This window comes from Rousettus aegyptiacus, unplaced genomic scaffold (assembly GCF_014176215.1).
Source record: "Rousettus aegyptiacus isolate mRouAeg1 unplaced genomic scaffold, mRouAeg1.p scaffold_m13_p_11, whole genome shotgun sequence".
Taxonomy (NCBI): domain Eukaryota; kingdom Metazoa; phylum Chordata; class Mammalia; order Chiroptera; family Pteropodidae; genus Rousettus; species Rousettus aegyptiacus.
In genome coordinates, this window is record NW_023416286.1 from 58,641,281 (window position 1) to 58,653,698 (window position 12,418).

Genomic DNA, 12,418 nt, shown 5'->3' on the forward strand with positions numbered 1-12,418 from the left:
AACCTTTGAAATATTTTTACGAAAGTCCACAGCAGGAGCTAAGACAGGCCATTTGTATGGAAAAGCCATTGGAGGTGGCTTGGGTGGGCCCAAACTTTGGGAGGGGTGGGGTCTCTAAAAATCACCTAGCAGGGTGACCAGGTTGATGGAGACTTAGATATGGCAGCCACCTGCATCTGCATACTGGGATTGGGTAGGGCTCAACAAAGGAAGAATGAATTCTGCTACCACTTTTATCTGGGAAAAAGCTGCCCCTCTGGCCCTCACCCTAGAGCCAGACAATTCACCTGCTCCCAGTGTGTCTCTGGCACTCTTTGGGCAGCTGCCTTAGTGCTGGAGCTCAGAGCGAGTGAGTTTGTCAGCTGGTAAGTCCCTGTGCAGGCTCTTTAAGGGGCATTTTAGCTCCTCTCAATTTCACTTAGCCATAATCTCTGCTAATTTTCAGTCAGATGTTGTGGGAATTTCTCTTTCCAGCACTGGAACCTGTGGGGGGACCTCTACACCTGAGATATCCTTCTTGATTTTTAATCACCACATGTAAGAGTAGGACCTGCTTGTTCAGTCTCTCTGCCCCTCCTACCAGTCTCAAGGTGGCATCTTCTGTGTGTCCCCAGTTGTAGGACTTTTGTTCAGCTAGATTTCAGACAATTCTCAAATGATGATTATTCTGTAGTTTAGTTGTAATTTTGATGTGGTTTTGAGAAAAGGTGAGCACAGAGTTTACCTGCTCTGCCATCTTGACCAGAAGCCTGACAAGTATTTATTGACACCCCTATGCTCCAGGTACTAGGCTGAGTACTAAGTCCTGGGAATATGAAGATTAATAAACACAGTCCCAGCCTTTGTGAAGCTCATAGCCTACTGGAGGAAATATGTCATTACAGAAACATGTTTTAAAAATTAATAAAGTTAAGTGTGGTGACAACTTGCACAAGTATTAGGGGTGTCCAGTGACTGGTGGCTGACTGAGGCAGGGGGGTGAACTGGGCAGGCAAAATGTTGGTGTTCTAAGGAGCCCCAAAAGTTGGTTTTCTTTTGCATTGATAGCCTTTAAATATTTATTTGCTCAACCATGTTTTGGTGAAGGCCCAGAGAAACATGTCATCTTAATGAAGTTGTGTGCAAAAACAGATTGATATACCAGTTCACTTCCATTGGTTGAGCTGGAGGACAATGTTTCAAATCTTTTGTGTAGGTTTTTTTTTTTTTTAATCTCATTTCAATACCTTTTGCAATTGTCTAAATAAGCCAACCTTTTTTTTTTTTTTCAAGAAATTGGGAAGCATTTAAACTTTAGATAATAAAATGAGTGACTTGTTCCCAGTAAGTAGCACAATGCCATACATTGTTTTTAGATGTTTAGTTGGCTGCAAATGTGTACATGTGCCAAAAATACCAAACAGAGGTAGGCTAGGACTAGTAAGAGTGCTTGTTTTCATTCCCATTTAGGAGTGTTATTTCATTTGATGGGAGTGGAACCAATGTATAGTTCACCAGTTAATACGTAACTGAAAATCTGAGTTGACTGGCACCATTTCTACTTTTTTTCCAGAGTCGTTTGGCAGGCCATATTAACTGGGCCCTGGACAGCAACCTGGCTGATCCATTTTAGTTGGAATCTTTCCATATCTTCTTTGAGACTTAATCTTTTTTTGTCTGTAAAATAGATTTACTAATCAGCTTAAAGGATTCTTATAACAACAAAGTACAGTTTGCCATTTTTAAATTTTGTTTTTAATTTTGGTAAAACACATATAAACTACCATTTTAACCATTTTAAGTGTACAGTTTTATAATGGTAAATATATTCACACTGTTATGAAACATCTTCAGAACTTTTTCATCTTGCAAAACTGAAACCCTATACCCATTAAACGACAATTCCCCATTCCTCTCTGTCCCCAGCAACCATCATTTTTTCTGTTTTATGAATTTGATTACTCTAGATATCTCATATTAGTGGAACCACATAGCATTTGTTTTTTTTGTGACTGGCTTATTTCACTTATCATAATGTCCTCAGGTTCATTCATGTATTAGAATTTCCTTCTTTCATCAGGCCGAATAATAATCTATCTTATGTATATATACAACAGATTTTATTTATCAGTTCAGCTGTAAATGGACATTTTGGTTACTTCACATCTTGGCTATTGTGAATAATGCTGCTATGAACATGGGTACACAAATATCTCTTTGAGACCCTGCTTTCAATTTCTTTGATGTATACCCAGAAGTGGGATTGCTAGATCAGATGCCAATCTTGGTTTTAATATTTTTTGAAGAACTACCGTACTGTTTTCCATAGCAGTTGTACCCTTTTACATTCCAATCAGCAGTACACAAGAGCTCCAATTTCTCCCTATCCTCACTAACACTTCTTTTCTTTTTTTTTTGATAACAGTTTTTAAGTGTGTGTCAGTTTTAGAAATTATGCTGATAAGAGTGATTAGTGTGAGATACAGAATTCTAAAATGAGTATGAATGTTTATATAAATTTATTGTATAGAAATATGTGTAAAACATATGTTTACATGCATATAAATATGTGAATGGATATTAAGGCAAATCTGGCATGGGTGGCCTTAGTAAGCATGTTTTCAATATCAACTAATATCTGTTGAAGACTTGTTATATATACAGTAAACTGTTATGTTACATTGTAGTCATAAATTTAAAAAAATATTTTAAAAATTCCGTGTTTATGTAAAAGAAATTAAATCAGAATTGCATCCAGTAAAAAGCAAAAGTCTTCATTATACTCTATCCTTATTCCTGTCTCCTGCTACCCTTTCCATATTCATTTCCTAATAGTAGCCATTGAACAAAACTTTGCTATATCCTTTTAGGTATCTCCTATGCATATATCTATATCTATATTCCTTTTCTAGTTAGATTTTATGATACATACTTCTCATAAAATTTATTAAAATATTTTCCCCCAACTTTAATGGTAGATAATTGATATATGAGATTGTATAAGTTTAAAGTATACAGAGTAATAATTTGGTATTCGAACATATCATGAATGATTACCATATAAAGCGAGTTAATACATCCATCACTTAACATGGTTACCAGTCTGTGTGTGTGGTGAGAACATTTAAGATCTATTTTCTTAGCAAATTTCAAGTGTACAATACTGTATTCTATAGACACCATGCTACACACTACAACTCAAGAACTTATTCATCTTACAACTACAAGTTTGTACCTTTGTCCAACATCTCCCCTTACCTCCCATTTCTCAACCCCGAAAACCACCATTCTACTTTTTATTTCTATGAATTTGGGTTTTTTAGATTCCACATATAAGTGAATTCATTAAGTATTCATCTTTTTCTGTCTGACTTATTCATTAAGAATTTTAAAATGTGAATATTTTATCCAATTGAAATGATTTTTTTTTGATAACTGTACTAGTCATCCATGTTATGACCAATTGGAAATTATTGTTGCAGATGTGATTATTCATGTTAGCACTAGTCTTTATGTGGTGGCTGAAATCACAGGGATTACTCCTGCCTGTGAGAAGTCATTAGTCATGGCAGTTTGCCCTCGATAACCCAGAGCAGCCAAGCAGAGTGCTCCTTCAAGAGTCATGTCCACCAAGAGTTAGGATAGGCTTATTTTCTGGTCTAAGGTTCAGCTCTTGTTTAAGCAAGTTTAATGGTTAAGACTTTAAGTTTTGATATCAGAAACAGATGTAATTTCAAGTCCTGGCTCTCTTTAATCTCTTTGGATCACATCATTCATGTGATGGTTGTCTCACCATTTATTTATTTATTGATTTATTTATTCATTCATTCATTCATTCATTCATTTAAAGTACCTGCTGTGTGCAAGACACTCTTTGTTGACGTAAAAATACAGTAAAAGGAAGACAGAAATAAAATCTCTGTTCTTATATGGCTTACATTCCAACATGGAGAGATAGTCAATAAGCAAAATATAAATTAGTTTTTAAACCATAATGCACTATTTGAATGTTAATTTTTATGTTTGATTATGGCTTTGATGGTGGCTGCTGTCTTCTTGGTACAGCATAAAAACAATATTCCCCACATATTCTTGATTCACCTTTTGGTTAGCAGTGCTTCATCACACTTTGACTAAACCAGCATCTGCTTTAGTTGACTATGGCAAAAATCTTATTACCATTTGATTTTCTGATATTACTAGAAAACTGATCATAAAATATCAGATTCAGATATATTGTGTACTTCTTTAATTCTATGAATTCTATGACATCTAACAGGGTTTTTGAAAATTGTATAGAAAGGTAATATCAAATAAAATACATTTTTATAGAGAAAGTTGATTGAGTCTTCCTGATTTGTTTTTAAAATTGATTTCATTTAAATAAAAACTACTGCAAAAACCTTGAAAATTTTTTGAAAAATATAAAACATAATGCACAAATACAAAGTATTGTTAAGAATTGTAGTAAAGAATATGACTCCATTTCTTGATGTTTAACTGCTAGCAGCTATTAAGCATTACCCTCCCTCTTCTCCTTGTGCCCCATGTCTAGGCAGGCTGATAAGAAATGCTGGGTGCTCCCTCTTTCGGATCTGGAAGGAGACTCAAATCAGTACAGAGTAACCCTCACCCAGCTCCCCTTTCCCCAACGAAAATCGAGCCTCCTTTCCTTGGTCGTAGGCCATTTTTGGATCAGCTACAGAGTCCTACCTTGCTTTCTTCAGCAAGCCTTATAATGTGGGTAATAAACCTTTTCATACTCTCTTGAGGTATGTGGAATAATCGGTCTTGATAGCTGAACTATTTGAGTAAGGGTCCATCTGATTCTATAGAGTGGTCACAACAAAAATAACTTTCCAGAAAACATCATGTACAACTTCTTCTACCTTGTTTACAACTTATAAACATTCATAAATATTTTGCTAAGTTGGTTTATTCACAATAACCCTGGTGGGACAATAGTCATCAGCAACACCCAGGTTGTCTGTCAGTGCTCGTCTTCCCAACCCCACCCAATTCTGCAAGCAGCCCTGCACTTCTGGGGATCAGGATTTAGATGTATCTTGGCTGTGTATGGCTAAGCCATGGACACAGAAATACCTCTTGAGTCTCAGCCTTCCCTTTTGTCCTGTTGAGATGATCCAGTCTTACATTGCCACAAGTTCCCTCCTGAGTCACTTTCTCCTCATAACCTACTTCTACTGGGGGAAGGGAGCCTTGACATTTTCCCTGGCTGTGCTCTGCTTTCTGTTGTTCCAAGCACTAACTAGATAGTATATTGATGGACTGATTACCTAAGACCTGACCAGTTGCTGTGGCGTCTCATGGTTTAGATAAAACCTCATTAAATATCAGTGTCTGCTTCTTGGGACACAGTGGGTTGGACACAAACAGTGTTGGCAATTTCTCCAGCTCCATCTTTCTCAGTCTTGGTTTCTATATTCATCCTTTTCATATATATATATATATATATATACACACACACACACACACACACACACACACACACACACACACACATCCCTCCTTCCTCTGAATGTGTACACAAACACAGACATATTCATTCTAGTTGTGTTACTTTTGTATTAGTATGCTTACGTCAAAATTGCCAAATAATTTTACATGTGAATTTAAATTGTGTGTTTTTCTTGACTAATTTCTTATGCCACGATTCTACATTATGTTTATTTACTCATATGGTCAGACAATTACTAAAATACAATTCCTAATCATATTTGCCCCCATACATAACTATTTGTAACCATCCTGTAAGAACTTCTAGACCCATCTCAGTGCATACATGTGAGACTGACTTCAGGAAGGGCATAATATCAGGGGTTATTATGAGGGTCCAAACTTTTCCCATTTGTCACAAAAGATGCCTTGAGAGCTTCATCTTTTGTGTTAGATGTATATTGGCATATAAATAATTTTCTCATAACTCTGGCTTTAAGCAATAAATGTTTATTATCTCACAAAGTCTTGTTGGCCAAGAATTCAGGGTGGATTAGCTGGATGTTTCTGTCTCAGGGTCACTCATGAAGATGCAGTTAAGACATTGACTAGAGATGCAGTCATCTTAAAACTTGAGTTTGGCTAGAGGATTCTCCTCCAATATAGCTCCCTCATATAGATGTTAGTAGGAGGCCTTGGTTCATTACCATGTGGATTTCTCCACAGGCTGCCTGAGTGTCCTCAAGTCATGGCAATTGGCTTCCTTCACGCAGGGGGAGTGATTTAAAAGCAAGCAAGATGGTAGCAGCTCTCTTTTAATGACCAAGCCTCAGATGTCACACATTGTCATTTCTGCAGTATCTTTTTGGTTATGCAGGTCAACCTTATGCAGTGTGCAAGAGGATGACACAAAGGCCTGAATGTCTGGAAGTGAGGCTCACTGGGGACATCTTGGAAGTGGACCACTGTATCACTTTAGCTTAAGATTTGATCAATTCAAATTCAAGAATCCACACCACCCACCTCTACTTTTCTTTCCAGGTCATGACAGGGGCTCCTAAATAGTTTAAAGATTAGCCTCATTGTTGTAGGTGATAAATGCTACATGGCAGGGCGCTATTCTAAGAAGAGGGGAGAGATGAGGCCACCCATGAAAGACATCTTCGGTATTCACTGACTTCAACAGAAGAACCTGAGAAAGGAGACAATAAGAGAAAAGGGATGGAAAAGAGAAGCAAACTAGGCCTGCTGGCTTTTTTTTTTGCAGAGTCTCAGCCAATGTAGGCACCTTAACCTTCACATTTGGTGGCTTTCAGGATTGTAGCAATGATCTATGGCAAGCAGGGCAGGATTCTGTGAGCCGGAGACTGCCATCTAACATCTTTAGAATAAAAGGCAAATAGAACCATAATATTTCAGTGTTGGAAAGAACCTGAAAAAAAACCATCTTCTTATTTCATGGATGACAAAACTGAAGCCCAGAGGGAGAAAGCAGCTTGTTCAAGGATTCTCGGTCTTCAAGTGGCATAGTTGGGATTTGAATTTCTAACTCCTTGACCATTTTTTCTTTCATTATATAAGCGCTTCACTTTTCATTAGAATCAATTGAAAAATGGCTCATCACATTTTAGGCAAATGGAAAAGATAATAAAATTTTTAGATTTTTATTTTCAACTTAAATCATTTTTATACTGTTTTATCTAAATACCTATAATCATAGAACTAGGATAATAGTTCTTATATTTTAAACTCTTGTAAAATGACTCATTAAAATCAAATTCATATAGTTAATAAAAATAAAAATTTAAAAACTAAGTCGACAACATTAATTGAATGTGGAATATGTCGTTATTCCTTGAGTTTAGCTAAAACTAAACTGCAACTCATAACCTAAATATGATAATAAGTTTGCTATGCCTATACCCCCATGGGCTGTGTGGTTAATCAATTTCCCACCATCTTCTTCCTACTTAAACTGTGACAAAACTTCATTTGTATAGTGGGTCATTATAGAATTAATTTCTTCTCATTTAGTGATAACGCTTCATTTATGGATTAATCTTTTCTCAACAGCTTAGATGGTTCAACTTGTCTTTAACATAACTCTAAACATAAATGTAAACATGTGCAATGAAATCTGGGGAGATAATTGGTTATAAGGTGATTACTCAGAGGTTATATTTATATTAACATAAACACTGAAATAAAAACATATTTTAAAAAATCAGAGAATTTGTAGCTCCCTGAAAATATGTTTACAAACCCTTGGGTGTCCTTATTTTGAAATTAGCAGAGACATTGTAAAATGCATTTGTTTTTAGTCTTGGTAGTGTGTTCTTGGCATGATATTGTTATCAAGAGTTATCTTGATTTCAAACAAAACAGCAAGGACCACTAACAGTTTTTATCAATGGCAATGCCTTAATTGCAGAGCTAATTAAAGAATGAACAAAGAACACAGGCATTGGTTTGCCTTTCTTTGCATTATCCAAATGAAAATTAGGCACTGAAGAAAGTGCAGAAGTTAGGGCAGAAGGCTGGGTCTCCTGGACAGCTCACTTGCAGACTTTATTGTCTGTTATAAGGTATTTGCTTTGACCTTGCTGGCAAACTGAATATGGAGTGAGATGCTGTGTGTGACCTGTGCTTTAGATGCAAGGAGCTGCAAATAATTTTAAAAAAATGATGTCTATGGCTATGCCACCTTGAAACAAGCCCAATCTCGTCTGATCTTGGAAGCTAAGCAGGGTCAGGCCTGGTTAGTATTTGGATGGGAGACCACCCAGAAGACTGGATGCTGTAGGCATAAAAAAAAAAAAAAAAAAGGAAATGATGCCTTTTGGACTAACCAAAAGATAAGAGTGTCCTGCCTGAACAAATTTGCCAAACTTATTTGACTAAAGCATGTTTTTGGTTTAAAAACGTCAGACTGCTGAAGCCCTATTTTCTGAGACTGAAGAGCAGCATTCCACAACCAGGGCCGCATGTCAAGAATGGAGTTTGTGACTAACTCTCAATATTGCCTTTCTGTCTGCAGGCATTCCACTTCTCCAAACCAGTGGGAGGAAGTAGGGACACACTGTTCTCATTTCACTGTAACTTAAATAGAGAGAGAAGAGGCAAATGAGAGATTTAGATGGAATTAATTAAGCCCAACACATTTCATTGGAAAAGTTAAAGGTGTGAATGTTTGAGAAATTTAGATGAACATTACGTTTCACACCTTATCTTCACCTATTGAAATATTTCTCCTTCTTTTAGGCTTATTTCTGAAGGTAGTTTTCCCTGAAGACTTTCCTGATTCCCATGGGGTTTAGCCACCCATGACTATTTTTGAGGGGACCTCTCTTAAAGCACCGCTTTGCTTCAAGGTTCTACATTTCCTTCAAGACACCTACTTCCTCAGAGTGTTTTGTGGATAATATGAATTTGATGAGATCAGCAAAAAACTGAATAACAACCAAATATTTACAATGTAATGACTTCAGCCAGGGCAACTTCAGCTTTCTTAGTGAGGTTCAAAACTAAAATATCTTGGATGGTAGTGGACTCATAGAAGAGGCAAAAGAGGGAATGGAGAGCTTCCACCTTGATCTCATCGTCACGATTAGGTCAGACAGCTGCTTCTAAGAACAGTCAAAATCTTGCTCAGGAAGCTGAAAGCAATGCTTTGATTTTGGGGAGGAAGGGTGTCTCACTAAGATAAGACACAAAGTCACTGGTGGTGGGCCCTGAAACTGCTGATTTCTCCTCTTACATCGTTAAGATAAGTTTAACGGAGAAAAACTCCCTCTGGCCTGAGCAGGTACACCCTTGGCTTGGCTTGCTTATTTGTATTGGATCCTCTCGTGGTTGGCAGTGGGGCTCACAGTAGAAAAAAATCTCTGAGAGGAAAGGCACTTGACAGGAGAGTGAGAATCCTGGCATGTAATCACTTAATGGCCAATAAGAAATGAAATAGTCATTCAGGACAAGTTATGGAACTGTAAATGATTAGTGCCTTCTGATTTCTCTTTGTGCTGCCTCATTTCTGACCTTGCAGGACTGTGAATGGACTTAATCAAGGCTCTTTATTACCGGAGAGGGCTATGATTCAAATTTAATAGTCAATCATGGGTAGAGAACTCCTTGCCAGCAAATGCTGGGCTAGCTAGCCAAGGTTAGCTGGATGTGTGATACTTGCCTCAGACCAATATAAAGGATACCTATTCCCTTTCAAGAGTTATAGGAAATGGAAATTGAGTAAATGATTTTCTTAGGTAGGAGAAGGGAATGAGAGGAGGAGGAAGAAGGAAGTCCTCCAAATATAGGCTTACCAATATTTTATTTTAGCACTGTTGGGGACCTGAGAGCTCACAGAATTCCAACTTCTATTCGATTGATTGACACATTCAACTAGTATTTACTAAGTGTTCACCATGTGCTAGGTAATGGGGTACAATAGGGAACAAATCAGATAAATAACCCTGCTCTCTGTCAGAGATGGTTCGACATATCCAAATTGATTAATGTGATACACCACATAAACAAGTTAAAAAATAAAAATCATATAATCATATCATTAGATGCATAAAAAGCCTTTGACAAGATACAGCATCCATTTATGATCAAAACACTTAACAAAATCGGTATAGTAGGAAAGTAACTTAACATTATAAAGGCCACATATGACAAACTGTCAGCCAACATTATATTTAAGGGTGAAAACTAAAAACCTTCCCTCTAAAATCAGGAACAAGGCAAGGCTGTCCACTATCACCACTGTTATTCAATATAACATTGGAAGTCCTAGTGAGTGCAATCAGGCAAGAGAAAGATATAAAAGGCATCCAAATAGGAGTCAAACTGTCACTATTTGCAGATGACATGATTCTCTATATAGAAAACCCTAAAGACTCCACAAGAACACTGCTAGAAACAATAAGCAAATACAAGAAAGTCTCTGGATACGAAATCAATGTTCAAAAATTCATAGTGTTCCTATACTCTAATAATGAAGTGTCAGAAAAAGAAGTGCAAAAAAATTATTCCTTTTGCGATTGCAACAAAAAGAATAAAATACCTAGGAATAAATTTAACAAAACATGTGAAGGACCTAGATAATGAAAACCTATATAATGAAATATAAGACCCTATTAAAAGAAATTGAAGAAGATACAAAGAAATGGAAAGATATTCCTTGTTCTTGTTTTGGAAGAAACAATATAATTAAAATGACCATATTACCTAAAGCATTCTACAGATTTAATGCAATCCGCATCAAAATCTCATCAGTATTTTTTAAAGAAATAGAACAAACAATCATTAGATTTATATGGAAGCACAAAAGACCCCAAAAGACCCCAAATTGCCAAAGCCATCCTGAGAAAAAAGAACGAGGCTGGAGGTATTACTTTGCCCGACTTCAAAGTATACTACAAAGCGACAGAAATCAAAACACATGGTATGGACAGAAAAAGAGACACGTGGACCAGTGGAACAGAATCAAGAGTCCAGAAGTAAACTCATATTTATGTGGGCAAATAATTTTTGACAAAAAAGCCAAAAACATACAGTAGAGAAAGGAAAGCCTCTTCAATAAAGAGTGCTGGGAAAACTGGAAAGCCACCTGCAAAAGAATGAAACTAAACTGTTGTCTATCACCGCACACCAAAATTAACTCAAAATGGATTAAGGACCTGAATATAAGACCGGAAACAACAAAATGCATAGAACAAAACATAGAAATGAAACTCAAGGACCTTGGACTTAAAGAGGATTTTATGAATTTGACTCAAAGGCAAGGGAAGTAAAAGCTAAAATAAATGAATGGGACTACATCAAACTAAAAGGCTTCTGCTCAGCAAAAGATAATGTCAGCAAGGTAAAGAGACAACCGTCCAAATGGGAAAATATATTTGCAAGCAATGCCTCCGATAAGGGCCTAATATCCAAAATATACAAAGAACTCATACAACTCAATAACAACAAGAAAACAAATGATCTAATAAAAAACTGGGCAGAGAATCTGAACAGACACTTCTCCCTAGAGGACATACAAATGGCCAACGAATATTTGAAAAGATGCTCAACATCGCTAGCTATTAGAGAAATGCAAATCAAAATCACAATGATGTACTATCTCACACCTGTTAGAATAGGTATCATCAACAGGACAAGAAATAACAAATGTTAGAGAGAATGCGGAGAAAAAGGAACTGCTCTGAATCCCTACAGATCTGATCCTTAAAAGCAACTGCTGTTGGGACTGCAAATTGGTACAGCCACTATGGAAAACAGTATGGAGGTTCCTCAAAAAACTAAGAATTGATCTACCATATGATCCAGCAATCCTTCTACTGGATATTTACCCCAAAGACTTGAAAACTCATATCCGAAAAGATATTTGCACACCTATGTTCATAGCAGCATTATTCACAGTGGCCAGGACATGGCAGCAACTGAAGTGACCTACGATAGACGATTGGCTAAAGAAGCTGTGGTACATATATACAATGGAATATTAGCCATAAAAAGAGACGAAATGCTGCCATTTGCGACATCATGGATGGACCTTGAGATAATCATGCTAAGTGAAATAAGCCAGACAGAAAAAGTTGAAAATCACATGATATCACTTATATGTGAGATATAAACCTAAAAGCAACAAAGGAACAGGACAAACAAGCAGAGACTCATGGACATGGACTATAGACTAGTGGTTACCAGAGGATGGGGAGAGGTAGATAGGGTAAAGGGAGTCAAATATGAGGTGACAGAAAGAAATCTAACTACAGGAGGTGAACACACAGTGTAAATATATAAATGCCTTAGTGTTAAAGTGTACAGATGAAACTTATTGGATTTCATTAACTAATGTCACCATAAAAACAAATTAATTTAAAAAAAAAAGAATGTTTCTCTCATGGAGCTTACATTGTAGTACAGGAAGATCCATAACAAATACATGCACAATTAAATTATGTGATGTAGTAAAAAGTAA

At 36.7% G+C, this 12,418-nt stretch overlaps 1 pseudogene; it reads left to right on the forward strand.

The window, feature by feature from the left end:
- Positions 1 to 8,123: 8,123 nt before the first annotated feature.
- Positions 8,124 to 8,242, forward strand: LOC118609842 (annotated as a pseudogene).
- The last annotated feature ends 4,176 nt before the right edge of the window (positions 8,243 to 12,418 follow it).